The 26682-nt window shown below is 40.3% G+C and overlaps 1 long non-coding RNA gene across 1 annotated transcript; it reads left to right on the top strand.

Moving 5' to 3' along the window:
* Positions 1-2749: 2749 nt before the first annotated feature.
* LOC117531745 lies at positions 2750-23617 on the top strand. Its single transcript, XR_004566719.1, has 3 exons — positions 2750-2764; positions 6292-6296; positions 23540-23617. It is a non-coding gene; the product is annotated as an uncharacterized LOC117531745 (long non-coding RNA).
* Positions 23618-26682: the final 3065 nt, after the last annotated feature.

The following is a 26682-nucleotide window of genomic DNA, read 5'->3' on the forward strand; positions in this document are numbered from 1 at the left end:
TGTTCAAAAAAGTATTCCGTTGCAAAATAGTCATTTTGTCAACATATTGTAGGTTGGCTTTTGTGTATGCATCAAAGTAGATGTATTATTGCAACAATGTGGTGCATCCAATCATGTCCCTACTACTTACTTGCTTACTTTCAGTATGTACTACAGTAACCTTTGGGCCGTAGGTTCCTAATCCACATTAGTAGACACGTTGCAGCTTTAGCATTTTATTTTCCATTAAATTACTTTTAGGACAAACAATAACTCTGCTTTTCTTTTTTGCTGGATTTGGATAAACTATTTTCTTCTGTGTCTCAATTGAGGTAGTAACTTACAGTTTTATGCAGTATACAAACATATACTTTGTCATTTAAGCACAGGTTACATTTTGTCCAAACATCATCATCCAAACATTTAAAAAGGAGTGTGTAGTTTGTGTCCATGTGCCAGTTTAAAAGCATGCACTCCACAGTCCATTTGCTGGTCTTGAAGATGTATAATTTAATAAATAAATGTGACTATGAATTAACCTCAGAAAGCCCTGTGACATTTCCAAAGAGTGAGTCATTAATGTGTTCCCTCTCTTGTTCCAGCTCAGTTTATTTAAACAAGTGTGAAAACTGTCGAAATGTCCAGACCCCTGAATCCACTCTCCTTAACGAACAGGAATGTAAATACTTCAAAATTTAGAATGACATTCTGAGGCTATAATCAAAGACCCATTTGCAAACAAAAGAAATAAGAAATGAATGACCATTTTTGGCTAAAGTCTGTGACAGAATATAACCGTTTTACCATGAGATTTCCAATGAGCTTGCAAAGGTGGTGAAACTGAGGGTGTGGAAATGGAGCTAAACTCCTCAAGGCAGGTGGAGATACTCTTCTGCCTGCATTGCAAACAATCTGTTGTTCCATCTACAAATCTGAAATGATGAACTTGTTTTTCCTCTCTGAAAAGAAAAGAATTGTAGCAAATACACAGGTATTGCACTGTGTATGCCCCAATTACTTGTCTTCACAACCCAAGAAGTCACTCATTAATCACATCATAGCTTTACAAGTAATCAAAGAATGCAAGCAAATGCTAAATGGATTGCGGGTTTCCATATAGACTGAATTTATATAGCGCATCAGACACTCAAAGCACTTTACAATAATGCCTCGCATTCACCCCAATGTCAGGGTGCTGCCATTCAAGGAGCTTGCCCAAAGGCCCTTGGTGATTTTCTGGTCAGGCTGGGATTTAAACCAAGGATCCTCTGGTCTCAGGTCCAGTGCTTAACCACTAGACCCCCCCCCCCCCCCCCAGCAACAACACTGACAGTGTTTCTTTGCAGCCTATTGATTTTTCAAAAGTGTTTGACTTGTTTGATCTAACTGGTCTGTCGGACATCATCAAAATTCCAGTCAGTAGTAAGTTAGAAGTTGCTGGACATTGTAGATCAAACACAATGGAAACACAATCAAACAAATCACAATCAAACACAATATGTAAAGTTAAAGGTTTTGACCCACTGAATTCTGGTGTCCATCAAACCTCTAGAATTCAGTGGTTCAATTGACTGGCTCCTGTTCTGTCCAATACTTGGATGGACTGGGTGTTGAAGAGTGTTGTGGATTCCAACAACATAGTATCACTGGGATAGTGAAGCAGCATCACCTTAGGCATTAGGCAGCTTAGGCATGTAAGTATCTTAAGCCCCTTTTCACACAGAATGTGTATTTGTGGCATGTTAGTGCCACTCATTGGTATGCTACACTCACCACCAATACAGGCGACTGTGCATGGTATTCAGTGGCGTTTAACATAGCATGTAAAAAAACCTGGTTCTCATCCTGTTGCTCAGTGGTCACTTTACCTTTGTTTTATTTTATTTTTTACATTTTTAAGTTCTGCTTTAGTTTTCTGGCATATCTCACCCATATTGGCCTCTCTTCATTGGCTTCCTGTTAATTCTAGAATAGAATTTAAAATTCTTCTTCTTACTTATAAGGTTTTGAATAATCAGGTCCCATCTTATCTTAGGGACCTCGTAGTACCATATCACCCCAATAGAGCGCTTCGCTCTCAGACTGCAGGCTTACTTGTAGTTCCTAGGGTTTGTAAGAGTAGAATGGGAGGCAGAGCCTTCAGCTTTCAGGCTCCTCTCCTGTGGAACCAGCTCCCAATTCAGATCAGGGAGACAGACACCCTCTCTACTTTTAAGATTAGGCTTAAAACTTTCCTTTTTGCTAAAGCTTATAGTTAGGGCTGGATCAGGTGACCCTGAACCATCCCTTAGTTATGCTGCTATAGACGTAGACTGCTGGGGGGTTCCCATGATGCACTGTTTCTTTCTCTTTTTGCTCTGTATGCACCACTCTGCATTTAATCATTAGTGATCGATCTCTGCTCCCCTCCACAGCATGTCTTTTTCCTGGTTCTCTCCCTCAGCCCCAACCAGTCCCAGCAGAAGACTGCCCCTCCCTGAGCCTGGTTCTGCTGGAGGTTTCTTCCTGTTAAAAGGGAGTTTTTCCTTCCCACTGTAGCCAAGTGCTTGCTCACAGGGGGTCGTTTTGACCGTTGGGGTTTTACATCATTATTGTATGGCCTTGCCTTACAATATAAAGCACCTTGGGGCAACTGTTTGTTGTGATTTGGCGCTATATAAAAAAAAAATTGATTGATTGATTGATTGATCTTTGAGTTCTCCTGTTGTCTCATACACAGGTTTTTGATCTTATTTAGGGTTTAAGTTGAAATCACCCTGGTTCTTTGTAGTTTGTGTTTGTGGGCGTGGCCTTGTCACTCAGTGTTCCTCACAGCTGTTCCACATCACCTGTCTCTCATCTCCTCATTACGACAAGATAAGATCAACTTTTTTATTCTGAAGGAAATTATTTCACCAGAGTACAGAAACGGTAAACAGTTGGTTAGTAAGGTTAGACCTTACTTGTGTGAAGCACCTTGAGGGAACTTTGTTGTGATTTGGTGCTATATAAATGAAATAAATTGAATTGAACAGTTTTTAAATAAGTACAACAAATTTACTCAGAATAATTGAATAACTCTGAATAGCAATGTTCGTTATCTATTCATCCTGCAGAAGGGGGAGGAATTATACAGTTTGTCACAGGTAGGGAAGACCTCCCATCGCGTTCTGTGGTGCAACTTGGTCGTCTCAGTCTATGGCCGAAGGGCATCTGACAGGATGTCAGTGTGGTAAGCAGGGGGTGGGAGGTGTTGCCTTGGATGCTGAGCAGCTTCTTCAACATCCTCCTCTCTGACAGCTCCACTATATACTCCAGCTCAAACCCCAGCACAGAGCCAGCTCTCCTGATGAACTTGCTGAGTCTGTTTGCATCAGCTGCCTTGAGCCTGCTGCCTCAGCACACTACACCATAGAAGATGACGCTGAAGACCACTGAGTGATAAAACATCTGCCACCAACATATTTCTGCAGACAATGAAAGATCTGAGCCTCGTGACGAAGTGCAGTCAGCTCTTACCCGTCTTATACAGAGCATCTGTGTTTACAGTCCAGTCTGTTGTCTATGTGGACACCCAGGTATCTGCAATAGTCCATAATGTCTGCCTCCATTCCACTGATGGTAACTGAGTTTGGACATGTCTTCTGTAGTCCACATCAGCTCCTTCATCTTAGATATGTTGAGCTGCAGGTGGTTGAATCCACACCACTACACAAACCTGTCCACCACTGTACTTAGCCTCCTGATCCCTGCTGATGCATCCCATAAGGGCAGAGTCATCTGAAAACTTCTGCAGGTAGCAGGACTGTGACCAGAACCTGAAGTCTGAGGTGTAGAGTGTGGACTGGAAGGGAAACAAGACTGTCCCCTGTGGTGCCCTGTGCTGCTCCTAATGGTGTTGGATGTAATGTTCCAAAGCCTTACATACTGTGGGTGGCCTGAGAGATATTTGGCAACCCAGGCCACCAGTGGAGCCTCCACCTTCATGTCACATAACTTATCGCAAAGCAAGCCAGGCTGGATGATGTTGAACTCACTGGAGAAGTCAAAGTACATGACTCACACAGTGCTGTTTGCCTCCTACAGGTGAGAGTAAGCTTTGTGCAGCATGAAGATGAAGGCATCCTCCACTCCCCTGTTGGGCTGAAATGCAAACTGCACGTCACTGTTTAAGTTCATCACTGTTCCCCTTTGTTTGCTGGACTATTGCAGTATTTTTTGTGTGTGTGTTTTTGGTCCTGCTGTTCATTCTTGTCCTATGTTACTGTATATTTCCTTGTATGCTCCCTGGCTCTACGTTCCTCTGCTGGTTCCTTACCCACACCCCTGACAGTTTGTTTACTCCTTGTTTGAAGATGGGACTACTATTTTTGGCAACAATAAACCACTTATTACTTTACATCCTGTGTGTTCACTGCACTGATGCATATCCTGACAACAGCAAGTTTAGCGGAATGAATTTACCTCAACTACTTGAACAAACAGACATTCTTTGACAAAGTAGTTTCTGAAGCCACAAAATGTGAGAATAAAAACACGTCATCCTTCCTCCCCCGATTCACAGATCGTCTTTTCTGCACTTGTTTCACACATCTGTGTTAATTATAATCTGAAGAGTATTTATTTCTTTACTTGTTTATGTTTGAATGGACATATTAAGACTAACACTAAAAAGCCGTCAGTATGCATCTGATGAACGGACGTTCTCTCAGTGACTTCATTGCCCAAGCCTATTCTAACACAAACATATCTCAAAAAGCTTGACGTAGGCTTAAAACTACAGTATGTTTCAGTTCTGACTAATAAGGCAAACAAACAAAAAAAACAGGCCCTAATTTACTAAGAACTCATGTAACGAGTGTTGTGGTGCAAAGGCATTTCATAATTTTGTATGTTGAGTTGGTGAAAATTTTACAGGTGATTTACTTAGAATAATAGTGCACTTGACAGCATGTGATAACGTGACAGACAGCAGTATGTCAATGATGTTAAGCACAAAATGAAATTCAATCTGCCACTTGCAGATGTTTGTATGTATGCAATATAACACAGACATACATTTACCAAACTGAAAATGCCTTGAAAATGGTTTGTCACAGTTGGTGCCAGAGTGTTTGGCACAAGTCCACATTCACCACTACTTGTCTTAAACTATCAGTACAAGGTGAGTCTTCTGATGTGTGTTGCCATTATGGGGTACATTTTACTCCCATGTTAATTATTCTATTAACATTTACATAATCAGAGGTAACATGATATTGAATGAGAACCATTTCTGTATGTGGTATATGTACGTGGCTGTCCATAACTTCCACTGTCTGAGTCATAGACTGTAGTGTTGGCTGCTACCATTTCTTGTGCACAGGTGCTGAGCTGGACAGATTTGTATAAGATTTAATACATAGATTTTATTTCACAGAAAGACATGATGCATGTTACAATTAATGTTATTTAAGCAGTGGGTGTTGTGTTAAAATTAGGCCACAACAAATGTATGTTTAATCATGGCGTTTTCTGGTTTAAAGAATATTACTGAGTGAAAATAAAGAAATGCATACCTAAACAGCTCACTGGGAATGACCGCAAACCATATTTGTGTGTCTGCATCGATCATGCAGCCCAGACAATGTCTTAGCCCTCAAGTTGCTTTTAGTCATGATAAATTGTGTTTGCTATTAGCATGTTCAAGACCCGCAATTTTGTGTACTTACAGTAGGTGGGAAATTGCATATTCATGAAGGCAAATGTGTTAAGTAGCCAATACACCATATTTTGCACATTTCAGTGTGCATTATCAGCAGATCAGCATGCACTTTTTTTGTTGTTGCTACAGCATTTGCACACATTTTTACAAACAAATATTTTGTAAATCAGGCACCACAACCACTCCAGTATCATAATCCTCAAAACCTGTACAAGGAGAAATGTAGAGGTGAGTATGTGGTGATAAACCCAATTGGAAAAGAAAAACAGAAGCTGATTGGACACTTTGACGTGCACAACATTCCCATTGAGGTTGGGAAAGTGTCTTAAGTGTTGTTGGTAAAATGTCACAGTGTAAGTAGAAAGTATTCTGAGGAACGTTCGTCTTCAACTTCAATTAAATCTGAAAAGGATGGAGCTTGACATAATCAGCGAGTGTGTCACAAATTCGATATTTTGAAGTTTAAGGTGATTTTTTTAATTTTTCTTTTTTTTTTTTGCAAGCAGGTTCTATTTTTTTTTTCTCCATGCAGCTTTTTTCTTATTTATTTTTGCTACTGATGAACAGATGGAAAGGCGTACTTCTTTAAATCTCTTCAATTACCTACTGTATTTTAGAAAACAGATGAGAGGAAGTTAGGACTATTGAAGAACAAGCTCTCATTGCCATGGAAACCTGGAACAAATCAAGATGTCGGTAATCAGTTCTGTGATTTACATTTAATTCAATTCAATTCAATTTTTTTTTTATATAGCGCCAAATCACAACAAACAGTTGCCCCAAGGCGCCTTATATTGTAAGGCAAGGCCTTACAATATAAGGCAATAACATACCATACAACATACAATACAATAATTTAGCATCTACCCACATCCTTCTTCCACCCTGTTCTGTCCCCATGATTTTTTTTTTTTTTTTCTGCTTTGAGTGGTAAAACATGCATAATGCACTTACAGATGTGTGGGTGAGGAGTTGTATGCATAAGTCAGTGTGAAGATATCAGTGATGAAGTAGACATTTCTTAAGACAAAGAAACACACACACACACACACACACACACACACACACACACACTGAAACATATGTCTATTGTGCTTCAATGATTGCTTTGCTCTTAGCACTTGGCATCTATTCAGACCCACAAAACTGTTATTACTGCATGAATGATAAGAGCAGCACACATACGCACAAACACGGAGATGTTCAGGGATGAAGATGGAACACAAAATTGCTGAGGTAAGCAAGATCTAAAAGGCTGGAGATGTAGGAGTAATGTGGAGATTTATCATTGCAGATAGGACATATAGAATGTGAAGTCTCACAAAATAGCATGGATAGAGAAGAAGTTGGCCCTATGCAAAGTTGGCCCCAGGTGTGAATTGTGTGCAGGACTAACTCTACTCCTAACCTGTGCCGAGTTATTTTCCCGGGCCGGCTGTTCCGGGTGCCGAGTTTTCTTGTTACCAAGAGCACAATGCTGTAAAAAGTAAGTCCCTTTGGCCAGTCCCTTGTTTGCCACAGCAAATCCAAGGTGGATCTGCACGTTGAATTGGCACAGGTTTTACGTCGGATGCCCTTCCTGACGCAACTCCACATTACATGGAGAAATGTGGCAGGGGTGGGATTTGAACCCGGAGTCTTCTGAACTGAAACCAAGCGCATTAACCACTTGGCCACCAGTTCCATTAATTAATTTTCAGAGGCCACACCTCTTGACCCACCAAACCTGCAGAACAAAGTGTGATACCTCCATCAAGGTCGATCTACAAATGTACTGGGAAAAATAATAATTACTCATCCTGGATATGTAAATAAGCTGTCTGACCTGATGGTCAACTGGCATAAACTGCATGCCCTTTTTGCTTACCCCTCCATAAAAATGTTAAGAATTTATACATTTCTTAACACACACACACAAATTTTTTTATTCAATTTTATGTATGAAATTGGAATGAACTGAAGCCAGTAACTTACCTTTTTCTTGGCAAAACCACATCTTACCATGAACAATTCCAGTAAGCTATATGGACTCGTTTCATATAATACATCTGAAATATGTGACCTTATTTCAAGAAATCTTAACCACTGAATTTTCACTTGTTCATTGGCAGGGTTTTTTTTTTTTTTTTTTAAATGTGTTTTTAACATGTAACAACCAAAACAAAATGAGAAATTAGAGAAATACAAATGCTAAGATTTTCCTTTTTATCGGTGTGTGGTTTACAAATCAGTTGAAACTAAATCAATATATATGTTCAATTTGTACTTTAGACTCAAACGTCAGTGAACTGAAAAAAAAGCATTTGCAAAATAAAGTGTTATTGAAGCTTTCGTTAAATTTATTTGTTCGTATGATTAATGCAGACAGAACCCATTTATAAGTTTGTAAATGACTTTGAAGCTTTTGAATATGCTGTTTTGCAGATTTCTCTGTTCGTGTAGTTATGGCACAACAATGTATGAAAGGACGAAAGAAAAAAACAGATGAAATTGTTCATTGTATTGTCTATGAATGAAAGGTCCAGACAATGATCAGTATTCCCAAGAAGATAAAAGGGAGCGTTGCAGAACTTGTCAAATGTATTACATAGAAACCTAGATGTTTTCCTCAGCCAGTGTCCACGCTGGGTTACAAAAGACACACCATCTCAAAAGCCACAAAACAAAGAATGACTCTTCAGCAGCAGGGAGACGAAGTGGGAGATCGGCAGACACAGGAGGGATTTCAAACAGAAGATGGAAGAGAACGTGTGAAGAACACTCCAGAGTCAAGAATGCCTGATGTGTAAATACAATGGGAATTGTCCAGATGAAATTAGCTTCATTTATATAATTCAATTAAGTTATGCAGCTCAACCCCCCTCCCCCAAAAGTCATCCCAAGGCGCCACTCGCTAGCACAATTTAAACCTTGCCCACCCCATGAGCAAGCGCGAATGTCACCCATAAAGGCTCCTTCACACATAGTGTGAAGTTTGTTCAAATATGGCAAAAGATCGAATTAGCGCACGTGGTGCGCTAATTGGAACACGCCTAATTCGTGCACGCCTGCCCATCAGCAGTACTGCGAGGGTTTGTAACAGTGCGAGGTGCATCACATTGCACTAATGTGGAATAAATAAAGAATAAAAACCAGCTGGTGCCTGTGGAACCACATTGTGCCACTGATGTGAAATAAATAAAAACATAAAAACCAGTTGGTACCTGTGGAACAACAACAACAACAACCCATATGATCCATACCTACACTTTACTTATTGCTAGCTTGAAACTTTACCACTGAACTACCATCACTCGCATTTAAATGGTGTGGGGAAAATGCCTGAAATTAACAAAGAGATGGACGTATTAAAAAAAAAAAACAACAACAACATACACCATAAAAAATACAGCATTTTATATTGAATCTCTCTCATCAAGTGGGCAATACAAATATGATCCATCTGTTCCTCTGTAGATGACCCATGGTCACAGACATACAGTCATGAAATGACATGAATGAGAAGCAGTTTGCTCTTCTCATGTCCACATCTGCTGGTGTGTGTCCAGCCGGCCCATGCATGTGTCCTGCGGACAGCACGCCACTTCTGGCATCATATGGAACAGAGCTCAGGTGACATGAAAGTCAGATCGTCCACTGCATGTTCTGATCTGACAGTCCGTTTCAACCTGGGGGTAGCCTGTCCATGTGCTGCAGCAAGGGAGCACACACACGCTCCAGGCCACAGTGATATAAGTTTTTATTTATGTCCACATGATGACAGCAAACAGACACACGTGCATCACAGTGGGCAGTTATTCCATGTCTGTACAAACACAGTACGTGTTTTTCAGCCGGGATGGCCAGATCAACAGATCTCTACAGCTGCTTCAGTGGGCGGACACACCTCCTGTGAGTTCAGTGCACACACCAAAGCCACACTTGTGGGGAACTTAGACAAATTTCACTGCCAGCATGACAGTAATTGTCTACAGACTGTTGTCTTGCAAAGAGTGTGAATGGTCACACATTTTCTAAGTTCCAAACACGTGGTGTTAGATGTTCATGCATGTCAGCTGGAATTTGGCCGACACCTGCCATGAGAGGGACTGATGGGGTCGCACAGCGCATACTCTGTTTTTCAGCTGCTGGTGTGTGCAAATAGTTGTAGCAACAGGTGTAGGAGGTAGTCGAGGCATGGATGATTTTACACTTTTTGTACACGATTCCTCTTTCATGAGCACTTCAACCAAACTTCACATTATGTGTTAAGGGGCCCCAAAGGTGAGGGTGGGGGGGACTCCCACGGGGGTTGTTTTGAATATAGGAAGAAACCTCAATCACACCAACCTGTGTGGGGTGAAACTCATGTTTAGCCATACTAACAAATTGAGCAACACCAAACAGAATTGTTAGAGCATGCAGTGACAGAAATGTTGCAGCGAGACAAACCACAAGCATTGATTAATGGAAAAAAAAAGAAAACAGGAAGTGAAGAGCCAAGTCACAATAAAAACAGACTACAAATGACAAGACAGTGCTTGTACGGATGCAGAGCAGTCAATAAAATAAGACATTTCCACTTTTCAACACAATCCTGATACACCCCCCACCCCCCAAAGAAGCCCTGTGTCCTGCAAGTAAATTAGAAGTACAAATTTTCCCCGTGTAGACTTCCACTTCTCCAGTTACACTAAACTGGCTATGGTATACAGCTGGGATAGGCCAGCCCTGCTGGTCATTAAAAAGAGGTGGTACAGTGAAAACTCAATTGCTTAGTTGCTGGTATGGTTGTAACTTGCTGCTTGTCATCCAAGATTTTTCAAGAAAACCTGGGGATTGTTGTGGATGAAGTTCGGCGTACAAAAAAAAAAATGTAAATATTGGCCACTAAGTGTCATACCAAATTTCTGTGTACTATGTAGAACTACAAACCATGTGAGTTGAGTTGAATGTTGTAACTCGCTATGTTGGGTGGCACATCGGCTTTGTAGTTAGCACTGTTACCTCACAGCAAGAAGGTTGTGGGATCGCTTCCCACCTGGGCCTTTCTGTGTGGAGTTTGTGTGTTCTCCCTGTGTTTGTGTGGGTACCTTCCAGGGTGCTCCGGCTTCCTTCTACTTGCTCTGGCTTCCTCCTACTTCCAAAGACAAATATAAGTATAAATACCAGCCATGCTGATCAATACTGGTTTAGATGCAAAGACATGCAGGTTAGGTGAATTGATGACTCACAATAGACTGTGAATGCTTGTCTGTCAAAATGTGTCCCTGCGATAATCTGGCATCCTGCCCAGGATGTACCCTGGTTTATGCCCTATGACTCCGCCCCCCCCAGTAACACTTGATTGGAGTAAGCGTGTAATGAAAATGAATGAAGTCGCTATGTTGCCTAATCTAGTCTAGCTGTATGTATGGAAGCTAACTTGAAGTAGTTGTAGAAGTAGTGTTGAATTTATGATCTGAAAATAATGAGATTTGCATCACTAAATTATGTTATTAATGCTAGTCATAGTTTGTTGGCTGGATTCATTTTGTCAACATGTTTAGGTCACTCAGTGTACATCACATGTGCTGTTGTCCTGATTGGTTGTAGATTTCCGGAGGTGTGTCCAGATGCATTTTGGTCTGTCTGTCTTTTGGTACTGCCCATTTGAAATTGTGGTCATGCCAAGGTTGGAATGTGCTGTACACATAAATAAATTAATACTAAATATTTTACGTTTGTTGATGAACATGAGACAATGGCAATGGACCACGATGATGACAAAGCTCCCATGGTTGTGTCCTCATGTAATGTATGATATGTGTATGTATTATTTTCCTCATGGCATCAAGCTGATTCTTCCCACTCCCTTCTTGTCAGATGATGCTTTTGCATGCTCACTTGAATAAAGTACGCCAGCGCCTTGTATGTTGTTACTCTGAACATGATGGAGCAAAAGTGAGGACAATCAGATGACATAAAATGCACATCAAACAGCAGCTACAGAAACACAAACTGGAAGACTCAACATACATAATAAAAGAGAATATTATTACAGTATCGTGCTTCATTAGGTTGTTGAACATTTCGACAAATGCTTTATTAATTTGCATCATAAACTGCACACCCACATGCTCGTGTACAATATAAATATTAACTTCAACCACAACAGAAAGCAGGGAAAAAAAGCTTCTCTTATAACCTCAACAATCAAAGTGAGTATGATTTTCTAGAGCGTGTTGTCACAACAGAATGCTGCATGGTTCAGTTTTGCACTTCACTGCTCGGTTTGATTTTTGCTATTGACTATCTGATTACAACTTCTCGCTCAGGGGAGGACGAGTAACAAGAAGACAGAGGTTGGTAATGAGAGGAACAGTAGTAGCCAGTAAACCAGTATTGATCAGCATGACTGGTATTTATACTTATTTGTAAACTGTTTTTCTTTTTTCTTTAACTTTTGATACCCTGCGTGCTTCTTCCCCTGTGTGCTGCTATGCAATAATGCTGGAACCTCAATTTTCCTGAGGGAGTCTTCCCAAGGGATCAATAAAGTTCTATCTAATCTAACAGTTATTCAGAATAGATTAGGGTGCAAAAAACAAACCTGCACTACAATGCATAATAACACATTTATTACATAGGTGGCTTCTCCATTAATTAGTATAAACACACTTTTGATCAAAACTAAAATCTTATAGTCTGCAGCTTCGATCCAAATATCAGTTCTTTCAAAACACTGATATTAAGACTCCAGCAACAAATTCTGTGAATGTGTTCTTGACCATACAAATGCTGTTGAAATTGATTTCTATTCTGAGTACAATTAAATGTGTTTTAGCAAGATAAATTGACCACTTTGCCTGCACCTTCCAGCCATACTGACTCCAGCTGTATGATTAGGCACAGTGGGACTTCATCAGAGCCACGCTATTGATTGCGGACCAGCTTAATGAATGTGACATTTAAACCCACCAGCCCGGCCCATGTTGTACACTCCCAGCATGAAGGCCTGGAACAGAGAAGTTGGAAGTAATTGATGGATTTGCTTGCCATGCAACATATCATAATTGTGTTTGTGTGTTTGGTGCAAACAGGTAAAGTTCAGTGTAATGGATTTATTTGGCAATTTCATAAAATGCACATAAAAAAAAAATCAAAAAGCATTTGAGTAATGCAGAATGAAAAACTCTTCAAAATGTGGCCATCTCTGTGCTTTTATTAAGGTTTTTTTTTTTTTTTTTTTTTTTTTTTATTGAAAAGCATTTAAAATGTTAGCCCATGGAATAAATGATAAAATGTCATGAAAAAGCCACTGGTTAAAAAAAAAAAAAAAAAAAAAAAAAAAAAAAATGCAAAAGATGCAAGCATTAAACTCCTTTTACCACTGAAACCACTCTGATATTATCAGTATTGAGATTAATCACAGTATTCGTGCAAGGCGTTTGAGTGCTGTGACTCAGTGTCAGTCGTCACCAAATACCTTCATGAGCTTTTAATGAAGGCAAGCTGTGTTAAATTAGCACCTGTTCCACAGTGAAAAGTACATTTTAATAAGATTATCTAAAGCCAAGGTCTGTGTACCTTCTGTTCATTGGATTTCCTTCTTGGAAAGAAAACGCCAGTGCCCATTTAGGGAATATAAATCAATAGTAGATATTATAAAGGGGTTGGATTATGGACTTTAGGCATGGATCAAAACATGATTCATGTCATAAAATTAACACATAAAATAAAAAAAGAATGGAAGCAAATGCAATTTTGCTTTCCATTTTAAAGAAAGAATTTAAAGTGTATAGCACTTTCAGGATAACTACATTCATCCTCATTCGGTGTTTGTCTGCTCAGTGTGCATTTCTCAGTCTGAAAGTCTTTTATTAGCAATACAGCACTCTGTTTATTCATGATCAGAGTTCACCACAGCCATCCGCTGTATCTTCAGCATTCTGCTAATTATGAAAAAAATCCCATTTTGGATCCACCAAGACAAAAAATGTACGTTAAACTACCCTAACAACAACAACAACAACATCATGTTATTTATTATGAGCAGCTAAGTGTAGCGAGGTGGGGCTATGGCATCACTGTTTCAGAAAAGTTCTGTATAGGCTGTCCACATGAAAATGTGAATCTGGAGTTTTCAGATTTATCCATTTAAAAAAAAAAAAAAAAAAAGTTATTTCAAGCTCTGAAAGTAGCAGCTTTGTGTGAATGAAATAGCAATACAATACAAAACATTTGCAAATAGATCTAAACCTGTCTCTGGTGGCCTACATCCTCCTTTGGATGCTGAAGTTTGTAGAACCTGCAGCAGGCTGCCTCAGGTGGCACACACGGTAGCAGGCTGTGGTAGCAGAAGCTGTTTGCTTTGACCAGGCCCAGTTCAAGTTGAACGCATAACTGTTTTTTTCCTACTTACACTTTGTTTCACTGTAATGTTGCACTGTGATTTAAGCTTTTGTTAAAAAAAAAAAGTCACCATGGCAACAAATCTGCAAGTGTGTCATATATATATATATATATATATATATATATATATATATATATATATATATATATATATATAAAATATGAGTCCGTCCAAAAACAGTAGCCGAAACATGAGGCAGAGACAGAATCCAAAACAGGCAATAAATCCAAAACAGGACAAGGAAACTGATCACAAACGCGTGATTGTTGTGCCTTGTGCCACTTTCAAGCAAGTGAAAGAGGACAAAAGGAGTGACTAATATAGAGGATGTGATCAAGAGAAAATGCACCACAGGTGTGTGAAGAAAGTTCCAGAGCGGGGCGTGGCAAGTAGATAAGGACAGGAGGGACACGCCCAACACCAAGCACTCAACACTAGACAAGAGAGATCCCTCCACCAGACCCCATGCAAAAAATCATACATACCTCACCCATTTGTGTCCATTTGTTGAGCTTTTTTCACTATTAAATGTGTTTCTTGTAATTTTATTACATTTTGGGTGGGTGTTTAACCAACTTCCTTCAAAAAGAGGGTGGGATGATGCTCCAGTGGGTGAATACAGTGTGTGTGTGTATATATATATATATATATATATATATATATACACACACATATATATATATATATACACACACATATACATACACACACACACACATTGCTTTCATAAGGCAGTAGGTAGGCGCATGGCAACTCAATGTGGAGTTGCATCTTCTACCCATTCTTGCATGGGTTTGCTGTGGGCACTCCTGTCTCCTCCCACTATCAAAAACATGTGCATTCCAGTCCACTCATTTCTCGGCTGTTGACCAAGGCAGCATCTCTCCATATGCACTTGGTTCCCAGGTGCCGGACTGTGGCTGCCCACTGCCCCTAGCAGTTGGACTGTGTCTAACTATAATCAGGATGGTTAAATGCAGAAGACAAATTTGGTTTTATGTATTCATGTATGTACAATGTCAATTTATTTGTTTTCTCATACCAAAATCCTGTTTGGAAGTTAAACTTGAGTTTGAACTTGTCTTTTCTGCCCTAGAAATGTTGTGATATTCAGATATGGTTTACATATAATGGTTGATGATGAATGTGCACTCTGAAGAGTGATTGTGATTTGTGCACATGCAAACAACAATGAAAACAATTGAAAAATAAATATTCATTCTTTCATTCATTTTCTGCCATTTATTCAGGTCCAAAATAAAAGTAATGGAAAAATACAAAAGCTTAGTAGGTCTTGCTTGCACCATATCTTTACACTGGTTTTCTTTCCTTCCTCTGGTCTAGGAGTAGCATGGGGGGGGGGGGGGGGGGGGGGGAGTGCTGTGTGCACCTCATAGGATATAGAGTAGATCTGGCAGATGGAGAAGGTGTTGCAGGAATGAGTCATCTCACTGCTTCAACTTGAGGATCTCCTGCTCCCATAAAAAAATCTTCTTGAGCACTTTGATTTCTGCACATATCCATTTTCTTGTGAGAAAACCTCTGACTCACTTTTTTTTGTCTAGTGATTCTGATTTTTTTTTTTTTTAAATACACTGCTCTAAAAGGCAATGCCCGTGTGATTTTTTTAATACCCTTAAAAAGCACCCATGATTAATTGACGAAATACAACCACTTTGTGTCCTGTGCTTTACTTTGCAGCTCAGATTCATTCCTAAATGTCCTGTAACAGTAAAAGCACAATAAACTGATTGATTTTACTTGTCCAGTTTAATAAAATACTCACTGTATGGTTGTCAGATTTAAATGCTAACCAGGTGACGACTGGATGTCTTTGGTTCTCGGTCTCTCTGGAGGAACCTTGGGTACTGTTAGAATGATTTTGTGTGAATCGAACAATTACTTATGGAGACTCAGGTGTGGGACCATAATGTCACTGTGACTGTGGCCATGTGGTGTGCTCCAGTTACCCTGATCCAGCACACAGGTGCCTCTGTGTTGATTACCCCTGTTACAGAAAAGGCCAACACCTGTTTTCAGGAGGTGAGGTTGAAATGGTTGTCTGGCTGGGTGGTTGCCACCAGGATCCAGGGCAATTCCATGGAGTGATGGATGAAGCGATGCCCGGCACCAACACATGCTCCCAGAGCAGGCTTGACCTAACAGTGGTGGAGTTTCCATTGTCCTTTGATGCAAAACTGTATACTGACAATATGCCAATTTAGTATCAGAGGTATTGTTTTTTTTTACTGTGTCTTATCTGCAGAGAATCATCAGTGATGACGATTCAACGAGATATAAGAATGATGTTGAACACGGTGGAAGAGGACAAAGAAGACTGGTTGCCCTCAAAGAATGCAGTGTTGTTTATGAGATACCACCATCTGGACCCACCAGAGGGCTCCAAGAAGAGCTTAATTCTGAAGAGTTTGGTTTTGAATTCCTTTCGTTTGTGTTTCATTGTGATATCAGGAATACTTGTGCAGCCTTCTTTTGTTCTCTCTCTTTTTTCCTGTGCTTTTGGCTGAAATGGTTGATTACCTACACCTGTGGCAACCTGCACAGCTGAGCCTCATCATCATGATCAACATGCAGTATGTCAAATAAGGGTGGGACCATTGAGCATCAAGTAGAGAAACCCTGCTACCCACATTCACTGCAGAGCCCAGAGACAAATTATCCACTATTCTTGTCAATTTTCAAAAATGAAAACAATGTGTATTTAAATTTTTGCTTAAAGTGTAGCTGCTTCAAAATATCTCAAAAGCCAAATGTGTGAATTTGGTTGATTCCTGTGTGCCACATGCATTCCACAGACACAGATAATAATTAGATATGCTGATATCATACTGGCAACATAAAATAATTAACTCCATTTAATGGAAGTTTTTTGATTGGGAAAGAAGGAAAGTAAAACTATTTTTTAAACTATGTCAGCAATTGAAAAATGTCACATGACCACTCCTTTCTGCTTTTCACTTTTCCTAAGTTTTGAGACCTCCTCAACCACATGGAGGTCTGTTCTCTGAATGATACCAAAGGATAGGTCGAATGGTAGTATTCTTAAATTTATATAATATGTATATGTTGCGCACATGACGAGCAAAGCATCATAAGCATCTCACCATGTCATTTAGAACATTGAGAATTTTATGGAGTAAATGCTTCAGTGGAGCATGAGCATGGCTAAATCTTTTCAGCTTTTTGGGGGGGGGGGGCCCAGACCCTCCCACCTTTTTAAGCATTTCTTTTTTTGCCATAATATGGCCAAATTATCATATTGCGATATTGTCATATCAATATGATATAAGATATGACTATGATTTCACACACACACACACAAAAAAACATTCTTAAACAAAACACAGTCATAAAGCCACACTCATTTTGAACTCATCATGAGCTTTGGATACAGCACCCTCCAAAAGTATTGGAACACTTGGTATTTTACACACATTATGTTAGAAAGATTAAAAAAAGAAAATAAGATTATAAAATCAAACTTACACTCTGCCTTGTGAAAAAATCACTGCGATGACTGCTCCAAGATGGCGGCCGCATTTCTTGTGCCACAGCAACCAAAACAGCATCTATTCTTCTTTATAATGTCTATGTTCGTCTACCGTCAGTTTGTGGCTTTTTACGACAGCGGTTTGTGGCTTTTTCCCCACTGTGGAGATTTTTTTTTCTTTATAATGTCTATGTTCGTCTACCGTCGGCCTTGTGATAGAATCACTACGATGACTGCTCCAAGATGGTGGCCGCATTTCTTGGCCTCAAAAAATGAGGTGGGCTTCATAGATAATTGGCAAAGCTTCTGGGGAAAACCTGGTCTTGTTAGGAGAGACGGCATCCATCCCACTTTGGATGGAGCAGCTCTCATTTCTAGAAATCTGGCCAATTTTCTTAAATCCTCCAAACCGTGACTATCCAGGGTTGGGACCAGGAAGCAGAGTTGTAGTCTTACACACCTCTCTGCAGCTTCTCTCCCCCTGCCATCCCCTCATTACCCCATCCCCGTAGAGACGGTGCCTGCTCCCAGACCACCAATAACCAGCAAAAATCTATTTAAGCATAAAAATTCAAAAAGAAAAAATAATATAGCACCTTCAACTGCACCACAGACTAAAACAGTTAAATGTGGTCTATTAAACATTAGGTCTCTCTCTTCTAAGTCTCTGTTAGTAAATGATATAATAATTGATTAACATATTGATTTATTCTGCCTTACAGAAACCTGGTTACAGCAGGATGAATATGTTAGTTTAAATGAGTCAACACCCCCGAGTCACACTAACTGCCAGAACGCTCGTAGCACGGGCCGAGGCGGAGGATTGGCAGCAATCTTCCACTCCAGCTTATTAATTAATCAAAAACCCAGACAGAGCTTTAATTCATTTGAAAGCTTGACTCTTAGTCTTGTCCATCCAAATTGGAAGTCCCAAAAAACAGTTTTATTTGTTATTATCTATTGTTCACCTGGTCGTTACTGTGAGTTTCTCTGTGAATTTTCAGACCTTTTGTCTGACTTAGTGCTTAGCTCAGATAAGATAATTATAGTGGGCGATTTTAACATCCACACAGATGCTGAGAATGACAGCCTCAACACTGCATTTAATCTATTATTAGACTCAATTGCTTTGCTCAAAATGTAAATGAGTCCACCCACCACTTTAAATCATATCTTAGATCTTTGTTCTGACTTATGGTATGGAAATTGAAGACTTAACAGTATTCCCTGAAAACTCCCTTCTGTCTGATCATTTCTTAATAACATTTACATTTACTCTGATGGACTACCCAGCAGTGGGGAATAAGTTTCATTACACTAGAAGCGCTGTAACTAGGTTTAAGGATATGATTCCTTCTTTATGTTCTCCAATGCCATATACCAACACAGTGCAGAGTAGCTACCTAAACTCTGTAAGTGAGATAGAGTATCTCGTCAATAGTTTTACATCCTCATTGAAGGCAACTTTGGATGCTGTAGCTCCTCTGAAAAAGAGAGCTTTAAATCAGAAGTGCCTGACTCCGTGGTATAACTCACAAACTCGCAGCTTAAAGCAGATAACCCGTAAGTTGGAGAGGAAATGGCATCTCACTAATTTAGAAGATCTTCACTTAGCCTGGAAAAAGAGTCTGTTGCTCTATAAAAAAAAGCCCTCCATAAAGCTAGGACATCTTACTACTCATCACTAATTGAAAAAAATAAGAACAACCCCAGGTTTCTTTTCAGTACTGTAGCCAGGCTGACAAAGAGTCAGAGCTCTATTGAGCTGAGTATTCCTTTAACTTTAACTAGTAATGACTTCATGACTTTCTTTGCTAATAAAATTTTAACTATTAGAGAAAAAATTACTCATAACCATCCCAAAGACATATCGTTATCTTTGGCTGCTTTCAGTGATGCCGGTATTTGGTTAGACTCTTTCTCTCAGATTGTTCTGTCTGAGTTATTTTCATTAGTTACTTCATCCAAACCATCAACATGTCTATTAGACCCCATTCCTACCAGGCTGCTCAAGGAAGCCCTACCATTAATTAATGCTTCGATCTTAAATATGATCAATCTATCTTTATTAGTTGGCTATGTACCACAGGCTTTTAAGGTGGCAGTAATTAAACCATTACTTAAAAAGCCATCACTTGACCCAGCTATCTTAGCTAATTATAGGCCAATCTCCAACCTTCCTTTTCTCTCAAACATTCTTGAAATGGTAGTTGTAAAACAGCTAACTGATCATCTGCAGAGGAATGGTCTATTTGAAGAGTTTCAGTCAGGTTTTAGAATTCATCATAGTACAGAAACAGCATTAGTAAAGGTTACAAATGATCTTATGGCCTCAGACAGTGGACTCATCTCTGTGCTTGTTCTGTTAGACCTCAGTGCTGCTTTTGATACTGTTGACCATAAAATTTTATTGCAGAGATTAGAGCATGCCATAGGTATTAAAGGCACTGCGCTGCGGTGGTTTGAATCATATTTATCTAATAGATTACAATTTGTTCATGTAAATGGGGAATCTTCTTCACAGACTAAGGTTAATTATGGAGTTCCACAAGGTTCTGTGCTTGGACCAATTTTATTCACTTTATACATGTTTCCCTTAGGCAGTATTATTAGATGGCATTGCTTAAATTTTCATTGTTACGCAGATGATACCCAGCTTTATCTATCCATGAAGCCAGAGGACACACACCAATTTGTTATGTGTCGGACGCAGCTCGGAGAACCGACCAGCGTTTGAAGGACCCAGTATGAAATAAGCAGAGCACGGTACAAATGCTAACTGAATTTAATACATAACAGTGATCATAATAATAATAAAAGGTGCGGTCTGGCGTGGTGCGCTCCCAGCAGCGCTAATGGTCCGGAGCCAGAAGCTGTTTCGGACCCAAGGACCCCGCCGACACCCCCCAGGTGGCCGCAACAACCGAGTCTCAGGAAGTGTGCTGACGAGCGTGAGACCTCACCCTCTCCTCTTTCACAGACCGTGCATCAAACCTGGACATTCTCAGCGTCCGCTGCTGATGAGATGGCTCCCAAGACGACGATCTCACCCGTCTGGTCACAAGGTCGAGTCTCTGGCAAATGCACACTGTGCACTTCAGTCTTAAATGCCAACATACTCCAATCCCTCCAGATGCACCTCAGCTGTGAGTCCTGACGAGTCGCAGGTGATCAGGGTGAAGTCCTAACAGCCTCAGCAACACAGCCACTCAGTCCCAAATGCATGCCACCTGGGAGGAAACCAAATGACAAACAAACCAGCAGCCAGGCCCCCCCAGCCATACAACACAATTAGCTAAACTGCAGGATTGTCTTACAGACATAAAGACATGGATGACCTCTAATTTCCTGCTTTTAACTCAGATAAAACTGAAGTTATTGTACTTGGCCCCACAAATCTTAGAAACATGGTGTCTAACCAGATTCTTACTCTGGATGGCATTACCCTGACCTCTAGTAATACTGTGAGAAATCTTGGAGTCATTTTTGATCAGCATATGTCATTCAATGCGCATATTAAACAAATATGTAGGACTGCTTTTTTGCATTTGTGCAATATCTCTAAAATTAGAAAGGTCTTGTCTCAGAGTGATGCTGAAAAACTAATTCATGCATTTATTTCCTCTAGGCTGGACTATTGTAATTCATTATTATCAGGCTGTCCTAAAAGTTCCCTGAAAAGCCTTCAGTTAATTCAAAATGCTGCAGCTAGAGTACTGACAGGGACTAGAAGGAGAGAGCATATTTCACCCATATTGGCCTCTCTTCATTGGCTTCCTGTTAATTCTAGAATAGAATTTAAAATTCTTCTTCTTACTTATAAGGTTTTGAATAATCAGGTCCCATCTTATCTTAGGGACCTCATAGTACCATATCACCCCAATAGAGCGCTTCGCTCTCAGACTGCAGGCTTACTTGTAGTTCCTAGGGTTTGTAAGAGTAGAATGGGAGGCAGAGCCTTCAGCTTTCAGACTCCTCTCCTGTGGAACCAGCTCCCAATTCAGATCAGGGAGACAGACACCCTCTCTACTTTTAAGATTAGGCTTAAAACTTTCCTTTTTGCTAAAGCTTATAGTTAGGGCTGGATCAGGTGACCCTGAACCATCCCTTAGTTATGCTGCTATAGACTTAGACTGCTGGGGGGTTCCCATGATGCACTGAGTGTTTCTTTCTCTTTTTGCTCTGTATTTAATCATTAGTGATTGATCTCTGCTCCCCTCCACAGCATGTCTTTTTCCTGGTTCTCTCCCCTCAGCCCCAACCAGTCCCAGCAGAAGACTGCCCCTCCCTGAGCCTGGTTCTGCTGGAGGTTTCTTCCTGTTAAAAGGGAGTTTTTCCTTCCCACTGTAGCCAAGTGCTTGCTCACAGGGGGTCGTTTTGACCGTTGGGGTTTTTCCGGAATTATTGTATGGCCTTGCCTTACAATATAAGGTGCCTTGGGGCAACTGCAACTGTTTGTTGTGATTTGGCGCTATATAAATAAAATTGATTTGATTTATTCAAATAGCTGTGCTTAGTGTTGTTGAGATTGTGTGTAAATGTGAAGCATTACAATGCTGACTTAAAAAAGGCATGAAGTCAAATTTTCCTGAAATAAAGTAAATCAATGAGCGAGGTTCTGAGTGGATTTGATGCTGAACAGCTATTAAGACCATACATTCTTTAAAATCATTTTGCACTAAGTCATGTGTAAAGCTGAAAGGAGACTCAACATGAAATCAAACAATGCTAAATTGATTGTGTTAGTGGTTCAAAGCTGCCACATGCACTGCAGTCAAAGTGCTGATTACTTAAAACATAAAAAGCACCGACATTTTGGCAAAGGAAGCATTTATCTGAAAGTAAAAAAAAAAAAAAAAAATCAAACACTAAATAATAATGAACACGAAGGCCAGTAGGAGATGAAGTAATGGTGTGAAACTCTGCAAGAGTGTGTACTTTTGTCAAAAATTCTGATTTGGTGTCATGTACATAATCTGAACTGAATTAAGTAAACTGTGATTAAGGGTGTCCCAGTGTCGCCGATCGAACAGTCCCCCCTAAAAATCGGTCTGATATTTGCATCTGCACATGCGTCATTAGCCACGGTTCACGGATTAAAACCTTGTTTCTGCTTAAAACTGCACTCCAGTCATCATCTGTCTCAGTGACATATCTAAAGCTTTTGTACCACAGTCATTTCCACATAAATTCAGCATTATTTCATCATAAAAGGTGGCAGAAGTGATCAGCGCGCCATGGCTAAATGAGCTGCTAGCTGATGCATTCACTGCGTGTTGGCCATTTCAAAGCGTAACGGAATTTTGGAGAGTTTCTGCTTAAAACTGACTTTAGAATGATTTAAAAGGTTTTACCTTGTCATCTGACGGTTAATAATCCCATTAATCCATTTGATCTCTTTGGGTGTAGAGACTCTGTCGAGCGGCAGAGCTCCAAAATGACGCATGCGCAGATACAAAAGGCGGACAGATTTTTAGGGGCCCACTGTCCGGGCTGCGACACCAGCAATTTAAGGTGTGCACATTTTTTTTCATGGAGTGGAAGGGTGTTTTTAGGCCATAGAATCTAACTTATTTCATTATGTATCTTTCAGAAAAAACATCAATGAAAAGGGTACTTTTTAGGCTTATTGGTACAGTGGGGCTGGACACAAATGCAGGATTAAGAAGTTGATAAAACAGGGTTTAATAAGAGTTAAGGTAGAGTTTGGTACACAGGTAGGCAAGCCAAGATAAACAAACAACAGGAGCCGACACATTAGGCAGTGACAAAGTAAAAAAAAAAAAAACAGGCAGGCAGGTCAACAAACCATGGATAGGAAAAACCAGGACAAAATGCTCAGAGGAAAACTTCTCAAAAGTGGCTCAAGGCTCAACAATCTCACAACCAGACAGGCTGAAAGGTGTGATTTATATAGAGAGAGTGATTAACAGGACAGGTGTGTGTGGAAAGATCTGGAAAGGGGTGTGGCAAGTAGGAGAGAGGACCAAAGGGAAACGCCCATCACCAAGCTTAAGACAGCAGACAAGAAAAGTCCCTCCACCAAAACCCCAAGCAAACTTTACAGTGACAGAGAACAGCAGAAACAAAAGACACTCCTCACAGACCCCAATCATGACAATACTATTCTAGTGAAAACACCTGCTGGAGTCAGTGGCAGCCAAGAAAACCTGCACCCCCCTTGGACCTTTCTGGAAAGTCTTTGCATACCATGGAGTAATATGCAATATGCATAGTTTTCATCCCTGTGTGATAGGGATGTGAATCGTACAGCAACTCATGATTCAATTCAATTCCGATTCTTGGGGTGACGATTCGATTCAGAATCAATTTTCGATTCAAAGGGCTCTGAGAAATGGTTATATTACTTAAAAAATGTTTATGTTTAAGAAAATGCAGCTTTACAAAGTCAGTCAAGTGATTCTAGATGTAAATTTACTTATCTGCTTTGCTCGTTCGGAGTTGGCTGGCAGTTTAGCGAAGCACTGGTCAGTAGTCGGCAGAGACCGCTGCTCCCCTCTTTTAGCTCCGGGTGATAGCGTAGCACGTGGGCTTGCGGATTTGAAGTGTTTCCGAAGTACTTGACTTTCATTTTGCAGATTTTGCACACTGCATAAGTCATGGCAAGCTCCTTCTTACGCAGCAAATAAAATCCAAAATGCACCCAAACATTTGCCTTCAGCAAAGATGGTGCTGGCTGAATTAGCGCTTCTTTCACCATGCTAAGCTGCAGCCACTGAACTCTGCAGCTCACAAGTGTTTGAAGCACGGCGGACCCCCCCCCATTCGCGGGGACGCTGTAGTACGGAAGCCATTGCCTGACAAACAGTACACGCAGCGAGTAAGCAAGAAAATGTTTAAAAAAAATGCTTTTGAAAAATTGATTCTTGGACATTTTGGATTGATTCAGAATCGTAATAAATAAGAATCACGATTCGGATGTGAACTGATTTTTTCTGACACTCCTACTGTGTGATGTTTTCAACAGAGACCTGGAAGAGCTGAAAAAGCCCAAAATTTGCTATGTCTCCATGTTAAGCTTCCTCTGTTTACATCTCAAACAACTCATATCTGGATAATGAGGTGAAGCTTGGGTAACACCCGGTGACACCCCATAGAACTAGGCAGGACGAATGAAGCTTGAACATACCTCCATCTTCTAGTTATTGACAAGCTAAGCCAACAGGCTAACCTCAGTTCAGGTGTTTATCAAATCATATTTGTGTGGACTGCACGGTGGGTCTCATGATGGCTTGTTTTGCTGTGAGCATTAAAAATTATGATCCACTTATTTCCTCATGAATTGTGAATTTAATGGACATAATCGATCAAAGTGCTAACGTCATTACCGTACAACATTAAAGGAGACCTGCATTGAAATAAATGTGGTCAGATTTCAAAAAAGAAATAGCTGATATGTATTTATAAGACCCTTGTGAATGCAGTAAAGTAAATCTGTAAGCCCAAATTTGTAATTCAGTGGAGAAATATTTGTTTAAAAATGACAAATTTGCAGCTAACATTTAGCCCTCTGTGAAAACAGTTTGTACATCCGGATCATTTCCATGACGTCGTTGACAAGACGATGCGTTCCCGCCTTCAGTCCGATCCCGCATTGAAATTGATTTTATCTCTTAGTAATGTTACTGTTATACATATCCTGGTTTCAACATCCAAAAGTAAGCTGCAATGAATGTGAGATACAGCTCTGCTTGCTCAGATCCGGGGATCAGATCAGCGGCGGCATCGAGAGCGGGCGACATTATTCCCTGACGCCTCGCTCTCACTGCCCCGATACGCTTAACGAGTGCATGCGCTCGTTAAATTCCGCCGCGGCACTCACACCCCCGTGTCTGCTGTGCAGCCAGCACCACCTCTCTGTCTACTGAATGGAGTTGCAGCCAACTTGGCACAAGTCCAGAGACTACGCTTGCCTTTTTAATGCAGTGTGCGCGGTGACACCTGTTGCTCGCAAGGACAGACTTCTTGCTGCAAAATCCGCAGCGCCGCACGTCTCGGTAATCAGAGCCGCAGAGCTCCGTGGCCTCTGAGAGAGGTTTATATATTTTTAATGACTTGAATTCTTTGCGGGTCTCGCTTCCGTAGCCCGCGACAGTACACTGGAGGTGAAAGACAGTAGGTTTTCAATGCGACACCACTCAATCAAACAGGCGTATGAAAAAGTTCACAAAAATAATTTTCAAGCACAAATAAAAGAAATGTGTACTCACCAAGCGTACCGCAAGACAATATGAAGTTTTAAAAAGTAGATCCTTCCGTATAAGACAAGAAAAAGGTGCAGATGCAAACTGACGTAAATCCACAAATTACAGTTAGCGCGCGCAATGCATGCTGGGAGAGGGTCTTGTCCCTGACATCTCGGCAGCGTCCATGATGAGAGGGACAATTTGCGGAGGGCTAAATGTTAGCTGTAAATTTGTCATTTTCAAATGAAGATTTCTCCGTTGAATGACAGATCTGGGCTTGCAGATTTACTTTACTACATTCAGAAGGATCTTATGTGTAATATAAGTCATTTTTTGGTCCAAAGATCTGACTGCATTTATTTCAATGCAGGTCTACTTTAAATAAGATGAAAAGTTTATTTGACACAAATATTGCAGCACCAATGTCTTACATGATCCATCAGGAGAATTAACCACGCAACAAGCCATTTTATAAGAGATATTTGTAATAAAATGTTAAAAGGCTGATTCTCCACAGCAACTAGCAGCTGCAGCTAACGCATTCTGCATGACTAATGCTGTGAGTCTGAATTCTCGGCTCACTTTCCACTTAAGACCAAAATCTAGTATATCCTGAAACTATCCAGTTTTCACCAGGATGTTCTCAGTATTGCATTGGCTCCTAAATTTATGCAATACACAACTGTTGTGTTTAAGCACAATGAATTGTATGAAATTTCAGGGTTTTGTTCCAGCTGTGAAACATAGCAAAAAAACAGAATTCTTCATGTACATATAGACGCAACATTATGGTGCTTTATGGTCCAAAGTAAAAGTTTAATATTGGCTTGTTAGGAGCACCATAACTGTAAGCTGTAATGGCGCTCATTACTGAGAGAAAGAGAGAGATGGGAGGAGAGAAAGCCAAATGCGGCATTGTTAACTTCGC

The sequence above is a fragment of the Thalassophryne amazonica genome, chromosome 19, assembly GCF_902500255.1.
Source record: "Thalassophryne amazonica chromosome 19, fThaAma1.1, whole genome shotgun sequence".
Lineage (NCBI taxonomy): Eukaryota > Metazoa > Chordata > Actinopteri > Batrachoidiformes > Batrachoididae > Thalassophryne > Thalassophryne amazonica.